Source organism: Aquarana catesbeiana, linkage group LG05 (assembly GCF_042186555.1).
Source record: "Aquarana catesbeiana isolate 2022-GZ linkage group LG05, ASM4218655v1, whole genome shotgun sequence".
Taxonomy (NCBI): domain Eukaryota; kingdom Metazoa; phylum Chordata; class Amphibia; order Anura; family Ranidae; genus Aquarana; species Aquarana catesbeiana.
This window is the reverse complement of record NC_133328.1, coordinates 180,781,928-180,801,348: the sequence shown is the minus strand read 5'-3', so window position 1 is coordinate 180,801,348 and position 19,421 is coordinate 180,781,928. Positions and strand designations below refer to the sequence as shown.

The 19,421-nt window shown below is 46.2% G+C and overlaps 1 protein-coding gene across 1 annotated transcript in view; it reads right to left on the bottom strand.

Moving 5' to 3' along the window:
• The window catches only part of LOC141144582 (serine/threonine-protein kinase ULK4-like), a 417,575-nt gene that overhangs the window by 22,933 nt on the left and 375,221 nt on the right, over positions 1-19,421 (bottom strand). The window lies entirely within an intron of this gene.

Below are 19,421 nucleotides of genomic sequence, written 5' to 3'. Positions count from 1 at the left end.
CACCAGTGCTGCCTGTCCACAAGTGCTGCCTGTCTGTGCCCACCAGTGCTGCCTGTCCATCAGTGCTGCCTATCTGTGCCCACCAGTGCTGCCTACCCACCAGTGCTGCCTATCTTTGCCCACCAGTACTGCCTATCTTTGCCCACCAGTGCTGCCTATCTGTGCCCACCAGTGCTACCTGCCCATCAGTGCTGCCTATCTGTGCCCATCAGTGCTGCCTATCTGTGCCCACCAGTGCTGCCTGCCCACCAGTGCTGCCTGCCCATCAGTGCTGCCTATCTGTGTCCACCAGTGCTGCCTGCCCACCAGTGCTGCCTGCCCATCAGTGCTGCCTATCTGTGTCCAACAGTGCTGCCTGCCCACCAGTGCTGCCTATCTGTGCCCACCAGTGCTGCCTGCCCATCAGTGCTGCCTATCTGTGCCCACCAGTGCTGCCTGCCCATCAGTGCTGCCTATCTATGCCCACCAGTGCTGCCTATCTGTGCCCACCAGTGCAGCCTACATGTGCCCACCAGTGCTGCCTATCAGTGCCCACCAGTGCTGCCTGCCCATCAGTGCTGCCTATCTGCCCACCAGTGCTGCCTGCCCATCAGTGCTGCCTATCGGTGCCCACCAGTGCTGCTTGCCCACCAGTGCTGCTTGCCCACCAGTGCTGCCTATCTGTGCCCACCAGTGCTGCCTATCTGTGCCCACCAGTGCTGCCTGACCACCAGTGCTTCCTGCCCACCAGTGCTGCCTATCTGTGCCCACCAGTGCTGCCTATCTGTGCCCACCAGTGCTGCCTGCCCACCAGTGCTGCCTATATGTGCCCACCAGTGCTGCCTGCCCACCAGTGCTGCTTGCCCATCAGTGCTGCCTATCTGTGTCCACCAGTGCTGCCTGCCCATCAGTGCTGCCTATCTGTGCCCACCAGTGCTGCCTGCCCATCAGTGCTGCCTATCTGTGCCCACCAGTGCTGCCTATCTGTGTCCAACAGTACTGCCTGCCCACCAGTGCTGCCTATCTGTGCCCACCAGTGCTGCCTGCCCATCAGTGCTGCCTATCTGTGCCCACCAGTGCTGCTTATCTGTGCCCACCAGTGCTGCCTATCAGTGCTGCCTGCCCACCAGTGCTGCCTACCTGTGCCCACGAGTGCTGCCTGCCCACCAGTGCTGCCTATATGTGCCCACCAGTGCTGCCTGCCTACCAGTGCTGCCTATCTGTGCCCACCAGTGCTGCCTGCCTACCAGTGCTGCCTATCTGTGCCCACCAGTGCGGCCTGCCCACCAGTGCTGCCTATCTGTGCCCACCAGTGCTGCCTGCCCACCAGTGCTGCCTGCCCATCAGTGCTGCCTATCTGTGCCCGCCAGTGCTGTGTGCCCACTAGTGCTGCTTATCAAAATAATAAACAAGTTACACTTACCTGCTCTTTGCAGTGGTTTTGCACAGACCAGCCACGATCCTCCCCTTCTTCGATCCCTCGCCAGCACTCCTGGGCCCTCCCTGCTTTTGAGTGCCACCCACAGGAGCCAATCAGCCACAGAGGACATGGGAGCCAGCCAGGCACCCAGTCACAGCAGGGTGCCAGCCACCCACAGCAGGGAACCAGCCACCCACAGGATCCAGCTACAGAGGATGCGGGAGCTAGCCATCACCTAGTCACAGCAGGGTGCCAGCCACCCACCCACAGCAGGGAGTCAGCCAGCCACAGAGGATGCTGGAGCAGCTACAGTACCCACAGATAAGGTAAGTGGAGTGCTACACAGCGCCAATTTTATGTCTACTTTGTGAGAGGTTGGGCAGGGGTAAGAGTCATGTCACAAGGAGGGGATCCCCTGAGGACCAGAGTCAATTAAGGTTTTTACAGTACACTCTGTTAGAAAGAGGGCCACCTTCAAGTCCCATTAGACTCCTCTGTAGTCTCTCATGGGGCCTGGAGGGGGCTCTTTCTAACAGAGACTCTCTAATGGACACTAAAAGGGGCACCTCTGTTTGAGAGAGACCTCCCTTCAGGTCCCATTATAGTCCTTTGTAGTCTGTAATGGGTCCTGAAGGGGGGTCTCTCTCTAACAGAGGCTCTCCAATGGACACTGTTAGAGAGAGACCCCCCTCCAGGTCCCATTAGACTCTGTTGTAGTCTCTAATGGGGCCTGGAGGGGAAACTTTATAAAGGACTCTCTAATGGAGACAGAGAGGGCCTCTGCTAGAGAGAGACCCCTCTCCAGGTCCCATTAGAGTTGCCTGCTTCACTTCCTGTATTTTGGTTATTGTTGAATGTGAAAATGTAGGGGCGGGGCCTGACAAGGGGCCCTTGCTTTATTTGGTCCAGGGGCCCTGAGTTTTGTGAGTCTGCCCCTGGATGGGGGGGCTCTCTTCGGATTAAAGAGTAAGCCTCTCTCCCCTGCAGTAGCACTTAGTATGGGCCCTTACACTTTAAACATGAAAAATAGAGGCATTAACATATATTGGGGGGGTCACAGTATACACTCAGGGGCCCCTTCCCCCTAGCCCTGCAGAATGGGGGCCCCTTACCCCTCAGGTATACAGGGTGATGGCTCTCTTTACTGTACACTGCTAGGAGTCATAACTACTACAAGATAAGGGCCCCCAAACTAAGCACTGTGAGGGGCCCCTCCACCTCAGGCCTCTGCTTTACTGCACACTGTTAGCGGCCTCTCGTCTTTAGTCTTATAGGATAGGGGCCCCTCCACCTCAGACCTGCAGACTGAGGGCCCCTTTACTGTCAGGGGCCAATACACATTATAAGTGCAGGGTAAATGGTCTTTCTCATGACACCTTGAGGGGCTTTTTAACCTTAGACCTCCAGGGCAGGGCCCCCTTTACTGCCAGTACTGTTAGAGGTCCCTTTCTCTGAGGCATAGAAGGTAAGCGGCCCCCATTAGCACTCAGTATGGGGCCCTTCAACTTTAAGTCTGCACAAGAGGGGGCTCGATGTATACTTTCAGGGGCCCCTCCTCAGGCATACAGGGTGATTACCCCTTCTCTTTGCTCTTACAGGGTGATAGCGACAAGGCCTTCCACCTCAGACCTTCTGGGCAAAGCTCAATTTACTGCTGAGGAGGTCATACTTTTCAAACCTGCAAGGTGAGGTGCCCCTTCACCTCAGATCTGCACTGCCCCCAGGAGGCTGTAGTAGTCTCAGTGTCCCGCACCCCTCCCTCATTGTCACCTCTTTAAGGTCCTCATTCCGCAGCTCATCAATGACATCATTGGTGTGCGTGGCCTATTGCATTAGGGTGTGCACCCCAAAGTGCAAATACAGGTGTGTGTATGTGTGTATGTGTGTGTGTGTGTGTGTATATATATATATATATATATATATATATATATATATATATATATATATATATATATATATATAAACAAAAAACACTGGTAGTAACAATCAACATGTCCATTTATCCCAAGAATTTAAAGGAAGACTGCATACATTAACTATGTGAACAATCATTGTACACAGTAAATAACTAGTAAAAACACTACATACATAAAAATAAAGCAATGAACCTGTCCCATGCAGTATGTACAGGAGAGGAGTGTGGAGGGTATGACAGTCAGCAATATGTACAGGAAAGGAGTGCAGAGGGTATGACTTTGGGAAATATGTACAGGAGAGAAGTGCGGAGGGTATGACTTTGGGAAATATGTACAGGAGAGAAGTGCGGAGGGTATGACAGTGGGCAGTATGTACAGGAGAGGAGCGTGGAGGGTATGGCTGTGGGAAGCATGTACAGGAGAGGAGTGTGGAGGGTATGACAGTCAGCAATATGTACAGGAGAGGAATGTGGAGTGTATGATAGTGGGAAGTATGTACAGGAGAGGAGTGCGGAGGGTATGACTGTGGGAAGTATGTACAGAAGAGGAGTGCGGATGCTATGACAGTGGGCAGTATGTACAGGAGAGAAGTGTGGAGGGGATGTACAGGAGAGGATTGTGGAGGGTATGACAGTGGGCAGTATATACAGGAGAGGAGTGCGGATGGAATGAAAGTGGGCAGTATATACAGGATAGGAGTGTGTAGGGTATAAAAGTGGGCAGTATATACAGGAGAGGAGTGTAGAGGGTATGACAGTGAGCAGTATGTACAGGAGAGGAGTGCAGAGGTTATGACAGTGGGAAGTATATACAGGAGAGGAATGTGGGGGGTATGACAGTAGACAGTATGTACAGGAGAGGAGAGTGGAGGGTATGACAGTGGGCAGTATGTACAGGAGAGGAAAACTAAAACTACACACACCTCCACCCTGTCTGGACAGTTGTGTGTAGTTTTATTGGGTGTATGGTTCATCTCACCACCGGTAGACCTGTTTGAGAACCATCACGGGCCAACCTATATATTTCATTGAACACTGGCTGAGATTCTTGGAAGTTAATATTGCTGAGGCTGGATGTGGATGAAACCCCCTCCTTCCTTATAACTACGGGGTCTTGTGGAAATTTTAAAAAACGAATCAGATCTCTAGAATTTAAAATAAAAAATCTCTGGTAAGAGGAGTGAATTTATGTGGAGACGGCCTTTCTATGAGCACCTTTTCATGCTGGGTCTGTTGATTCTGTACACAGATTAATCACTAGGATATTTCATTTTCAATTGAACTGTCAGTAGTGGATTTATGTATATGAATCCTCGTGAAGGACTTTTTAAGGATTATTGACATAACATTGTACTTTTATATACACAGTTTTTTCTTACCATTTTATTACTGTTGGATATATATTTGTTGCTATCTTTTGCTCACTTAGAGAAGCGCAGCAAGTCACTTTTCAATCTCTTTTTCTGAGTCTTATATTCGGACCTATTAGCTGTGGCTCTCACAACTGTTCATTTTTTATTTTCTGATCAATGATTTTATTCATTTTAATTGTTTTTTTGCACATTTGTTTGAATGTGCGTTAAGCGCAGGATTTTTTTTAGATAAGATTCATACAATTGTACTGCTATGTAAATAGCAGAAAACCCAGCGCTGTGCTCTGGTAATTTGTATATAGAGGGTTTAGGTTAGACTTTGTAGAAAGTTTGGATAACACAGGGTGACCTAGAATGGTGATAAGGTGACAAGGTGTCTCCAGTGTAAGAAAAAAAAATGCCATGTGTCACTGGCAGTAAAGAGAGGTAAATCCCCCAATCTGATCATTTATATTTATATATTCACCATGAAAGAGACCCTGTCACCTGTATTCTCTGTTAATAATGATAGATATAAAACTAGCTCATAACAAATGATGATAATAGAAGCTATTGATAGCTAATAATGGAAGCGAATAATAATTGATTATAATGATGTATTTATACTTAGTATCCATCTACTATTATCTTTATTATTATTATTATTAACTTCTTCCAATCGTCAACATGCTACTGTATATTAAAGCCCCAATTTTTAAACCCTCTCTAACGTGCACTGACAGCCTATTGTCCTTTATACCCTGTGAAGTCCTCCATTCAGGTTCCTTATTGCTGCCAGTTTTGGTACGGGGGCACTAATCCAGTGCTCCAATGGCACCCCAACACCTCCAGTCCCTTACCACCCCCCTGTAATGATGTTAGTCCTCTTGTCGCTCCTGAGTAGTGTGATGGCAGCTCCAAAATCCTTCACCTGCACAGTAGCCGCTGTCAGTGTCTCTACACCCTCACCTTCCCTGTCTGTGTGGGCAGGTGGGGCTCTACCCTGTGAGTCAGTGTGTGCGCATCTATATATGTGAGACGTGGTCTTTAGACTGTAAGCTCTCTCAAGGATAAGCTCAGCTTTGGTACCAGGTTACTAAGGGCCCTTTCACACAGGCTTTCCGATCATCTGTCAGTTTTTCAGGCGGACCTGATCAGACACTCCATTCACCCCTATGGGGCAGCGGAAGTCGGCGGTGACATGTTTGCTGACATCCACTGCTATCTGATCTGATCCTGTCTGCCAAATCCAGACAGATGGTTACCCTATTTTCCATCCGTCTGGCGGACGGACAGCACGTTTTTATCTGATCTCCCCATAGAGGAGAGCGGGACTCTGACAGATCCATCTCTGCACAGTGAGTGGAGATGGACCTGTGATCCGCCTGCTCAGTGGGGCTCAATGGAGCAATCCCCCGCTGAGCAAGCGGAGTCCATCAAACGGACAAGCCCATGTGAAAGGAGCCTAAAGGTGCATATAGAGTACAGGCAGCCAGCTGTCATTAGTGTCTGCAGAAGCCTGATATTGCACCTATGATCCACTGATCACGAGTGCAATACTTTGCAGGCTCCAAAGTAAGGAAGTAATAAATGCACATTGCAAAATTTATTCAAGAGAAGGAGACATGGACTTTGCATTGAAGTACAAAATAAACTTTTATTTATGTTTTAAAATTCACATGTTGACATGACATGTTAAAAACAAAACATGGGGTTTGGTCTAAACAACGCTCGCACCACCTAACACAACCAACTATTACAACAGTAAAAAAGATTGTTGAAATGATTCATTTGGAGTGATATCAGTAGAAGGCAAAGCTGGTTGGTGGTAGAGAAGTAGTGTTGAAAAAAAAACATGTTACGCGCCCTTATGCGCTTCTTCAGAAGCTTACAGTCTAATATATACATATAAAAAAAAAAATTTTATAACAAAAGACCGCAAAAAAAAGTAGTTTGATAATATATAAACAATAACTAGCATGTCAAAGAGTGTGCTTCCCCCCTAAAGGCAATCTTACTAGAAGGCATGTGATCATAAGTGGACAAGTCCCAACTGCGGAGGTGTACAAATATGATTTATTAAGGCAGGAAACAGCCAGCATATAACAAGGGGAAGCAAAACTACTTATGGTGCATAATATGAGAAACAATATACGCAGGCAAACCTGACGTGATCATCCACCAATCAGCGGCTTCTCATGCCTAAAGTAGTATAAAGCTCCAAAAGCAAGTGCACAAATCTATATAAATATATATATATATATATATATATATATATATATATATATATATATATATATATATATATATATATATATATATAATGTGTACGTACGTATAGGAAATCAAAACACAGAAGACACACCCTCTGTAACAAGTAGCCAGAGAGAGTATATAGAGTTCAAAAGGTGCTTACCAACAAATCCTTATAACTTGTGTAGGACGGGGTAATCACCATATCCTCAGCCAAGCTAGGGAACTTTAAATGAGGCAATAGTGCCATACAAATGTAGAAGGAACAGCCCAAAATGGCTATCCCTATGTAAAGTCCACTTTAAGTGTAGGAGGCCAGTGTAGCTCCAACAGTGTTAAGACTAAAAGGAAACAGAAGAGGAATTGCATCAGTATCCCAGTAAATAGGATAGAATAGACTTCTGGGCGGCCACACAGCTAGGTCATAAAACCACCACAACAACCACAGCCAGCCAGGCAGATCATCAGAACAGGTTTGAGCAGATTGACATGCTAAAAATAGAAAATATAGAAATGGAACAAGTATTTTTAATAAATATCCATAAATGAATAATTGAGACAACAAACAATCCAGTATTAGATCCGCACAACCCAAACGATCATTATTTAGGTCATTATATAACACATATTTGAGTCCTTTTTCACCCTGGTATAGGGCAGCAATAGAGATAACCATATGAAAACAAACATAGTATATCACCATACCAGAGTCAATATAGAAATTATTAGTCATATAGTGTATCGTATAGTATATCTCGGCAGGGACCAGCAGGTTAAGATTGAATACATTTTTATTGATTTCCAAAATGAAAAAACGAGAGCAAAGGGGGGTACAGAATGAAGAAAAAAAGGGAGGGGGGGTAGTGATATATATATATACCGCACAACATACCAAACATTGTAAACAGTTGTATAAGTGCTTGAACCAGTTCTTAATAACACAATGCAACATCTATATTACTTTGATTACAGGTAATAATATATAACTCATGAGCTAACAGTCAAAGGGGGGTATAGGAGAAGGAAGAGAAGGGGGTAGGAGGGGGGGGAGAACTTAGCAGTATATATAAGGTGATTTCCTGATATCAGGTATCTCAAACCTTGGGAAGGTGACGTAGCTCTCAGAATTGGGCACCCAAGTGCATCGGATGGTCCTAGTGGAGGGTAATCAATATTATATGATATGTATCTGTTTGAAATTGGCTTGCTCCCTAAGCAGAAATCCTGTTAAGGAAGGGGTCAGAGGATGAGTGGTGAAGCCAGATGTACCATAATTTCATGTGCTTGTCCTAAGTATCCCCCATCTTTGCCTGCAGCTCCTCCATAAGCATGGTGTCATTGATGTCTATCCATCTGCCGATGGAGGGATGATGTCTGTTTTCCAATGCTGTGTTATGACATGGCAAGCTGCGGATAGAATGAATCTGAGAAGGCACTTTTTATGGGAGTTAATTGGACCTGGTAGGATGGATAGGAGGGCCACCTTAGGGGAGGGAACAAGAGAGATATTATATATATCATTGTATATGTCAAAATCCTGGTTCCAGAAAGGGCGAACTCGGTCGCATTCCCACCACACATGGAGATAGGAGCCTTTTCCTCTGTGACAGCACCAGAAAACATCTGAAGTATTGGGATACATTTTGTGTACCGTGACTGGATCCCTGTACCACCGAGATAGAAGTTTGTAGTTCTTCTCTTGTGTAAACCTGGAGATACATGATTTGTGTGTGAGTGAATGAGGTGTGCCATTGTTCCAGGGATATTTCTATGCCTAGGTCCCTGGACCACATTTGCGTGAAGTTAGGGAGTGTATTGTAGATGTGGAACTGTATTTCTTTGTTAATTGGGGGTCTGAGAGAGACTACACATATCCTTGAAAGCTCTGCGTGGTCTGTGGATTTGTCCAGAGAGATGTAGAGTTTTGCTAAGTTGTGACAGAGACAGCATGGATAACCAGTCAGTCGAGGTGGGGGATTGTGGGTCTTGTTGCGGACGAAAACGGCCTGTGGTGGGGTGGACGAATTGTCGTGCGGTGGGCCACTGTGTTCTCGCATAGGAGCCACAGTGTCCCTGTGCGTTGTAGGCTGGGAGCGCCAGGTTATCAAATAGGGGGGATAGTGGACTAGGGTCTGTGGACAGAGCGTAGGTGGTTTGTTTACCATACCATAGGGAGAGTGCCGCCAGTGTCAAGGGGGAGATCTAGGTCATTGTAAAGAGGCCCTTAACTAAGTACTGTAAGGTGCCCCTTCACCTCAGGCCTCCACTTTACTATACACTGTCAGGGGCCCCTCTTCTTTAGTGCTATAGGTGAAGGGCTCTTTTACTTATGCCTGCAGACCGAGAGCCCCTTTACCATCAGGGGCTAATACACATTAAGTGTACAGGGTAATGGCCCCCTTCTCATATTGCCACTGTGAGGGGCCCATTAACCTCAGGCCATCAGGAAAAGGCCCCCTTTACTGTCAGGGTTCCCTCTTTCTCAGGCATAGAAGGTAAGCCCTCCATTAACACTTAGTATGGAGCCCTTACACTTTAAGCTTGTACCAGAGAAGGGGGCTTAATGTATATTTTAAGGGGCCCCTCCTAAGTCCTGCTGGGCAAGCCCCATTTACTGCTGAGTGGTCATACTTTTTTAAGCCAACAGGCTAAGGGGCTCCCATACTGCCACTGTGGATAAAGGTAGTGACGAGAGCCTTGTGGAAAGAGACAACTTGTCCACATCCTTATAAGACTATTGCACATGGCCGAGAATTGTTATCTCGTTGCCGTGGCCCCCGACGTGGACGCCGGTTCCCTCCCAGCACGTGTCAGTTGTCAGAGTTGGATGGTACCTCCCTCTGCACACTGATAAGTGTGTGGAATCAAGGGGCGGGCCTGCGCACCGAGGACTCGGGGGTGACCCCTCCCACTGCCAATGACACTCATCTGACTGTCTCAGCTGTTACCAACTTGTTCACTGATGAGAGGTACTATATAAACCAGACGGCCAGTCTCGTGCCTAACAGGTGTCAGACCGGTCATTTTGTTTGGCTATCCCTCAAGATAATTAGTTTCTTTCATACATACTGCTTTTTTATATGGGATAACTTATAAGCTATGACATGCAAGTACATGCCAATCCACTTACAGATTCAATTGTAATGTGGATGGCATCTAATAGGATCCCACTTGTAATAGTGTGATCTTGTATGCTGGCTATTTGTGATTCTATCTAATCACAATGTACTTCCCTTCCTCCCCAGCTACTGCACACTGACATACTTACCTTTCTTCCTGTGGTTGTTTGAGCTCTGTGCACGGAGGGATCCAACGTCCGTCACTCTCAATTAGTGTTCTGCATGATCTCTCCCTATCTGTAGTAGGAGTGGTTCATTACCCATGAGCCTATAGGTATGTATAGGACACACTGGTATTTACATTATATTTATACACAATGGATGTATGCTCAATCTAGCTCCAAACTTTGGGTTATACCCCTGGGATAGACTCTACCAGACTGTCCCCTTCTTGTTTAGGTGACAAACACAACCTGTAACAGCCGTTTCCAGTGGCGTCACCTTGCTGGCGGTGGGACGCCCTTTGTGCTCAGCTATGGGTGGTGTACTCATGCGGGTTCCTCAGTAACAACACTGGCTCTTGGCCCTGTTGGCAAACTATTTTCTTCACTTTTTGTCTTTTCTTGAAGTTGGATGCCATCTAGCTTTGATCTAAGAGTAACTTGGTGAGAATATTATTTAAATATATCAACGTATTTTGATTCTCATACTTTTTGATGATATGAATACTATACCATGTCTGTTCTGCTTTTTCTTTGTAAAATGTCTAGATAACCATTCACCTCACCATCAGCCCCTGAAGAAGAGGTTCCAACTTTTATAAACCTCGAAACACGTTGGGCCTCTGTTTGTACAGCCCTTAGCTGAAACAGTTATGTGGGTTCTCTGTTATCATTGTACACTGATCTGTATTTTGCTCTTGTTACCAACAATTGAATTGTCAGCATCCTCCTTTTTTACTCACATACTAAAATTGTGTTATGTTTGTAATTTTTGATAATATAATTATATATATTTTTTGATACATTGCTTTAAGACTCTTGCCTTACAAAGTCCCATCAGAGGAAAACTACGTTCTACTGTATATACTGCCACTGTGAGGGTCTCCACCTCAGCCCTACACGGTAAGCCCCCTCCAAACTAGAGCCTGTCAGGGACTCTTCTTCAGACCTACCATATAGGGTCCCCCACCTCAGGGATGTAAGGAGAGGGGCTCCTCACCAGGTTTGCAGGGTAAGGGCTCCTATACTGACACTGTAAGGGGCCCCTTTACCTCAGGCCTCCAGGAAAAGACTCCTTTTACTGTCAAGGGTCCCTCTTTCACAGGCGTACTGGGTAAGCCCCCACCTCCATTAGTGCTCAGTATGGGGCCCTTACACTTAAAACCTGTACAAGAGGGGGGCTCCGTGTATATTTTCAGGGGCCCATCCTTAGGCATACAGGGCGATATCTGCCCTCTGAATTACACACTGTTAAGGGCCCCTTTGGTCTTACAGGGTAAGGGTCCTCCCATACAAAGCACTTTAAGGGGACCCTCCATCTCTCTCATATAGAGCAGTGTATGCTCCCATGGTTTAGAGAAGCAGGATCTTCCAGTCTATGGATAGTGTAGGACCCACTAATCATGGGGTACTTTGTCGCAGTAAGTGGCTTTAACGCCATATTATCAATATGGGGTGACAAATCCCCATATTTTTTATAATGCTTTTTGAAAATGTCTAGGTGTTCTAAATAAGCCTTGCAGGAGGTAAATGTTATTTTGTATGTGTGAGCTCTAATATTTTGTTCTGTTACAAGTGGGATCCTATTAGATGCCATCCACATTACAATTGAATCTGAAGACTGAGGGCCCCCTTTACTGTCAGGGGGCCCAATACACTTTAATCCTACAGGGTGAGGGGCCCCCTCCTCCATAGTCAAACAAGATATTTGGGGGGCACACCCTAAAAGATGAATCAAAGATGGTGCAGCTATAAGACCATACAACAGAACAAAATATTAGAGCGCACACATACAAAATGACATTTACCTCCTGCAAGGCTTATTTAGAACACCTAGACATTTTCAAAAAGCATTATAAAAAATATGGGGATTTGTCACCCCATATTGATAATATGGCGTTAAAGCCACTTACTGCGACAAAGTGCCCCATGATTAGTGGGTCCTACACTATCCATAGACTGGGAGATCCTGCTTCACTAAACCATGGGAGCATACACTGCTCTATATGAGAGAACTTGAGGTCTCCACTCATTACACAGGTGGACTCTAATGAGAGGCACATTATGAGGGAGTAGGGTGCTCCCAAAAGGATTTGGCCATAAACCATACAATAGACAAGCAAGATATTTGGGGGCACACCCTAAAAGATACATTAAAGATGGTGCAGCCATAAGACCATACAACAGAACTAAATATTACAGCGCACACATGCAAAATGACATTTAAGGCTTATTTAAGTGCCTCTCATTAGAGCCCAAGCCGGGCTGCAAAAAGAGGAGGGTTAGATGCTGGGACAAGCAAACCAGCCCTGTAAAAACTATTTGCTACTGCGGCCAGGAACGTCAGTGAAAAAGCCACTGAAGATTCGTTAACATCTCAGCCAAAAAGGCCTAAGAATGACCGCACCAAGCATTACATGCAGTGCCATATTTGGGTGTGTCTAAAGACTTTGTGAAGCCTTGACTACTATGTTTCTCCTACAATGGGACCTGGATCTTGTTTGGTTGCCACTATATTTCAAGTCGTTACGGTGACTAATTTGGGAAAAGTGTTGAATTTTTTTAACTCTGCCATGGCCGGTCCCAAGCCCGGCTGCGAAAAGAGGAGGGTTGGGTGCTGGGACAAGCAAACCCGCCCTGTAAAAACCATTTGCTACTGCGGCAGGAACGTCAGTGAAAAAGCCACTGAGGATTCGTTAACATGTCAGCCAAAAAGGCCTAAGAATGACCGCACCAAGCATTACATGCAGTGCCATATTTGGGTGTGTCTAAAGACTTTGTGAAGCCTTGACTACTCTGTTTCTCCTACAATGGGACCTGGATCTTGTTTAGTTGCCACTATATTTCAAGTCGTTACGGTGACTAATTTGGGAAAAGTGTTGAATTTTTTTAACTCTGCCATGGCCGGTCCCAAGCCCGGCTGCGAAAAGAGGAGGGTTGGGTGCTGGGACTAGCAAACCTGCCCTGTAAAAACTATTTGCTACTGCGGCCAGGAACATCAGTGAAAAAGCCACTGAGGATTCGTTAACATGTCAGCCAAAAAGGCCTAAGAATGACCGCACCAAGCATTACATGCAGTGCCATATTTGGGTGTGTCTAAAGACTTTGTGAAGCCTTGACTACTCTGTTTCTCCTACAATGGGACCTGGATCTTGTTTAGTTGCCACTATATTTCAAGTCGTTACGGTGACTAATTTGGGAAAAGTGTTGAATTTTTTTAACTCTGCCATGGCCGGTCCCAAGCCCGGCTGCGAAAAGAGGAGGGTTGGGTGCTGGGACAAGCAAACCTGCCCTGTAAAAACTATTTGCTACTGCGGCCAGGAACGTCAGTGTAAAAGCCACTGAGGATTCGTTAACATCTCAGCCAAAAAGGCCTAAGAATGACCGCACCAAGCATTACATGCAGTGCCATATTTGGGTGTGTCTAAAGACTTTGTGAAGCCTTGACTACTATGTTTCTCCTACAATGGGACCTGGATCTTGTTTGGTTGCCACTATATTTCAAGTCGTTACGGTGACTAATTTGGGAAAAGTGTTGAATTTTTTTAACTCTGCCATAGCCGGTCCCAAGCCCGGCTGCGAAAAGAGGAGGGTTGGGTGCTGGGACAAGCAAACCTGCCCTGTAAAAACCATTTGCTACTGCGGCAGGAACGTCAGTGAAAAAGCCACTGAGGATTCGTTAACATGTCAGCCAAAAAGGCCTAAGAATGACCGCACCAAGCATTACATGCAGTGCCATATTTGGGTGTGTCTAAAGACTTTGTGAAGCCTTGACTACTCTGTTTCTCCTACAATGGGACCTGGATCTTGTTTAGTTGCCACTATATTTCAAGTCGTTACGGTGACTAATTTGGGAAAAGTGTTGAATTTTTTTAACTCTGCCATGGCCGGTCCCAAGCCCGGCTGCGAAAAGAGGAGGGTTGGGTGCTGGGACTAGCAAACCTGCCCTGTAAAAACTATTTGCTACTGCGGCCAGGAACATCAGTGAAAAAGCCACTGAGGATTCGTTAACATGTCAGCCAAAAAGGCCTAAGAATGACCGCACCAAGCATTACATGCAGTGCCATATTTGGGTGTGTCTAAAGACTTTGTGAAGCCTTGACTACTCTGTTTCTCCTACAATGGGACCTGGATCTTGTTTAGTTGCCACTATATTTCAAGTCGTTACGGTGACTAATTTGGGAAAAGTGTTGAATTTTTTTAACTCTGCCATGGCCGGTCCCAAGCCCGGCTGCGAAAAGAGGAGGGTTGGGTGCTGGGACTAGCAAACCTGCCCTGTAAAAACTATTTGCTACTGCGGCCAGGAACATCAGTGAAAAAGCCACTGAGGATTCGTTAACATGTCAGCCAAAAAGGCCTAAGAATGACCGCACCAAGCATTACATGCAGTGCCATATTTGGGTGTGTCTAAAGACTTTGTGAAGCCTTGACTACTCTGTTTCTCCTACAATGGGACCTGGATCTTGTTTAGTTGCCACTATATTTCAAGTCGTTACGGTGACTAATTTGGGAAAAGTGTTGAATTTTTTAAACTCTGCCATGGCCGGTCCCAAGCCCGGCTGCGAAAAGAGGAGGGTTGGGTGCTGGGACAAGCAAACCTGCCCTGTAAAAACTATTTGCTACTGCGGCCAGGAACGTCAGTGTAAAAGCCACTGAGGATTCGTTAACATCTCAGCCAAAAAGGCCTAAGAATGACCGCACCAAGCATTACATGCAGTGCCATATTTGGGTGTGTCTAAAGACTTTGTGAAGCCTTGACTACTATGTTTCTCCTACAATGGGACCTGGATCTTGTTTGGTTGCCACTATATTTCAAGTCGTTATGGTGACTAATTTGGGAAAAGTGTTGAATTTTTTTAACTCTGCCATGGCCGGTCCCAAGCCCGGCTGCGAAAAGAGGAGGGTTGGGTGCTGGGACAAGCAAACCTGCCCTGTAAAAACCATTTGCTACTGCAGCAGGAACGTCAGTGAAAAAGCCACTGAGGATTCGTTAACATGTCAGCCAAAAAGGCCTAAGAATGACCGCACCAAGCATTACATGCAGTGCCATATTTGGGTGTGTCTAAAGACTTTGTGAAGCCTTGACTACTCTGTTTCTCCTACAATGGGACCTGGATCTTGTTTAGTTGCCACTATATTTCAAGTCGTTACAGTGACTAATTTGGGAAAAGTGTTGAATTTTTTAAACTCTGCCATGGCCGGTCCCAAGCCCGGCTGCGAAAAGAGGAGGGTTGGGTGCTGGGACAAGCAAACCTGCCCTGTAAAAACTATTTGCTACTGAGGCCAGGAACGTCAGTGTAAAAGCCACTGAGGATTCGTTAACATCTCAGCCAAAAAGGCCTAAGAATGACCGCACCAAGCATTACATGCAGTGCCATATTTGGGTGTGTCTAAAGACTTTGTGAAGCCTTGACTACTATGTTTCTCCTACAATGGGACCTGGATCTTGTTTGGTTGCCACTATATTTCAAGTCGTTACGGTGACTAATTTGGGAAAAGTGTTGAATTTTTTTAACTCTGCCATGGCCGGTCCCAAGCCCGGCTGCGAAAAGAGGAGGGTTGGGTGCTGGGACAAGCAAACCTGCCCTGTAAAAACCATTTGCTACTGCGGCAGGAACGTCAGTGAAAAAGCCACTGAGGATTCGTTAACATGTCAGCCAAAAAGGCCTAAGAATGACCGCACCAAGCATTACATGCAGTGCCATATTTGGGTGTGTCTAAAGACTTTGTGAAGCCTTGACTACTCTGTTTCTCCTACAATGGGACCTGGATCTTGTTTAGTTGCCACTATATTTCAAGTCGTTACGGTGACTAATTTGGGAAAAGTGTTGAATTTTTTTAACTCTGCCATGGCCGGTCCCAAGCCCGGCTGCGAAAAGAGGAGGGTTGGGTGCTGGGACTAGCAAACCTGCCCTGTAAAAACTATTTGCTACTGCGGCCAGGAACATCAGTGAAAAAGCCACTGAGGATTCGTTAACATGTCAGCCAAAAAGGCCTAAGAATGACCGCACCAAGCATTACATGCAGTGCCATATTTGGGTGTGTCTAAAGACTTTGTGAAGCCTTGACTACTCTGTTTCTCCTACAATGGGACCTGGATCTTGTTTAGTTGCCACTATATTTCAAGTCGTTACGGTGACTAATTTGGGAAAAGTGTTGAATTTTTTTAACTCTGCCATGGCCGGTCCCAAGCCCGGCTGCGAAAAGAGGAGGGTTGGGTGCTGGGACAAGCAAACCTGCCCTGTAAAAACTATTTGCTACTGCGGCCAGGAACGTCAGTGTAAAAGCCACTGAGGATTCGTTAACATCTCAGCCAAAAAGGCCTAAGAATGACCGCACCAAGCATTACATGCAGTGCCATATTTGGGTGTGTCTAAAGACTTTGTGAAGCCTTGACTACTATGTTTCTCCTACAATGGGACCTGGATCTTGTTTGGTTGCCACTATATTTCAAGTCGTTACGGTGACTAATTTGGGAAAAGTGTTGAATTTTTTTAACTCTGCCATGGCCGGTCCCAAGCCCGGCTGCGAAAAGAGGAGGGTTGGGTGCTGGGACAAGCAAACCTGCCCTGTAAAAACCATTTGCTACTGCGGCAGGAACGTCAGTGAAAAAGCCACTGAGGATTCGTTAACATGTCAGCCAAAAAGGCCTAAGAATGACCGCACCAAGCATTACATGCAGTGCCATATTTGGGTGTGTCTAAAGACTTTGTGAAGCCTTGACTACTCTGTTTCTCCTACAATGGGACCTGGATCTTGTTTAGTTGCCACTATATTTCAAGTCGTTACGGTGACTAATTTGGGAAAAGTGTTGAATTTTTTTAACTCTGCCATGGCCGGTCCCAAGCCCGGCTGCGAAAAGAGGAGGGTTGGGTGCTGGGACTAGCAAACCTGCCCTGTAAAAACTATTTGCTACTGCGGCCAGGAACATCAGTGAAAAAGCCACTGAGGATTCGTTAACATGTCAGCCAAAAAGGCCTAAGAATGACCGCACCAAGCATTACATGCAGTGCCATATTTGGGTGTGTCTAAAGACTTTGTGAAGCCTTGACTACTCTGTTTCTCCTACAATGGGACCTGGATCTTGTTTAGTTGCCACTATATTTCAAGTCGTTACGGTGACTAATTTGGGAAAAGTGTTGAATTTTTTTAACTCTGCCATGGCCGGTCCCAAGCCCGGCTGCGAAAAGAGGAGGGTTGGGTGCTGGGACAAGCAAACCTGCCCTGTAAAAACTATTTGCTACTGCGGCCAGGAACGTCAGTGTAAAAGCCACTGAGGATTCGTTAACATCTCAGCCAAAAAGGCCTAAGAATGACCGCACCAAGCATTACATGCAGTGCCATATTTGGGTGTGTCTAAAGACTTTGTGAAGCCTTGACTACTATGTTTCTCCTACAATGGGACCTGGATCTTGTTTGGTTGCCACTATATTTCAAGTCGTTACGATGACTAATTTGGGAAAAGTGTTGAATTTTTTTAACTCTGCCATGGCCGGTCCCAAGCCCGGCTGCGAAAAGAGGAGGGTTGGGTGCTGGGACAAGCAAACCTGCCCTGTAAAAACCATTTGCTACTGCGGCAGGAACGTCAGTGAAAAAGCCACTGAGGATTCGTTAACATGTCAGCCAAAAAGGCCTAAGAATGACCGCACCAAGCATTACATGCAGTGCCATATTTGGGTGTGTCTAAAGACTTTGTGAAGCCTTGACTACTCTGTTTCTCCTACAATGGGACCTGGATCTTGTTTAGTTGCCACTATATTTCAAGTCGTTACGGTGACTAATTTGGGAAAAGTGTTGAATTTTTTTAACTCTGCCATGGCCGGTCCCAAGCCCGGCTGCGAAAAGAGGAGGGTTGGGTGCTGGGACTAGCAAACCTGCCCTGTAAAAACTATTTGCTACTGCGGCCAGGAACATCAGTGAAAAAGCCACTGAGGATTCGTTAACATGTCAGCCAAAAAGGCCTAAGAATGACCGCACCAAGCATTACATGCAGTGCCATATTTGGGTGTGTCTAAAGACTTTGTGAAGCCTTGACTACTCTGTTTCTCCTACAATGGGACCTGGATCTTGTTTAGTTGCCACTATATTTCAAGTCGTTACGGTGACTAATTTGGGAAAAGTGTTGAATTTTTTTAACTCTGCCATGGCTGGTCCCAAGCCCGGCTGCGAAAAGAGGAGGGTTGGGTGCTGGGACAAGCAAACCTGCACTGTAAAAACTATTTGCTACTGCGGCCAGGAACGTCAGTGTAAAAGCCACTGAGGATTCGTTAACATCTCAGCCAAAAAGGCCTAAGAATGACCGCACCAAGCATTACATGCAGTGCCATATTTGGGTGTGTCTAAAGACTTTGTGAAGCCTTGACTACTATGTTTCTCCTACAATGGGACCTGGATCTTGTTTGGTTGCCACTATATTTCAAGTCGTTACGGTGACTAATTTGGGAAAAGTGTTGAATTTTTTTAACTCTGCCATGGCCGGTCCCAAGCCCGGCTGCGAAAAGAGGAGGGTTGGGTGCTGGGACAAGCAAACCTGCCCTGTAAAAACCATTTGCTACTGCGGCCAGGAACGTCAGTGAAAAAGCCACTGAGGATTCGTTAACATGTCAGCCAAAAAGGCCTAAGAATGACCGCACCAAGCATTACATGCAGTGCCATATTTGGGTGTGTCTAAAGACTTTGTGAAGCCTTGACTACTCTGTTTCTCCTACAATGGGACCTGGATCTTGTTTGGTTGCCACTATATTTCAAGTCGTTACGGTGACTAATTTGGGAAAAGTGTTGAATTTTTTTAACTCTGCCATGGCCGGTCCCAAGCCCGGCTGTGAAAAGAGGAGGGTTGGGTGCTGGGACAAGCAAACCTGCCCTGTAAAAACCATTTGCTACTGCGGCAGGAACGTCAGTGAAAAAGCCACTGAGGATTCGTTAACATGTCAGCCAAAAAGGCCTAAGAATGACCGCACCAAGCATTACATGCAGTGCCATATTTGGGTGTGTCTAAAGACTTTGTGAAGCCTTGACTACTCTGTTTCTCCTACAATGGGACCTGGATCTTGTTTAGTTGCCACTATATTTCAAGTCGTTACGGTGACTAATTTGGGAAAAGTGTTGAATTTTTTTAACTCTGCCATGGCCGGTCCCAAGCCCGGCTGCGAAAAGAGGAGGGTTGGGTGCTGGGACAAGCAAACCTGCCCTGTAAAAACTATTTGCTACTGCGGCCAGGAA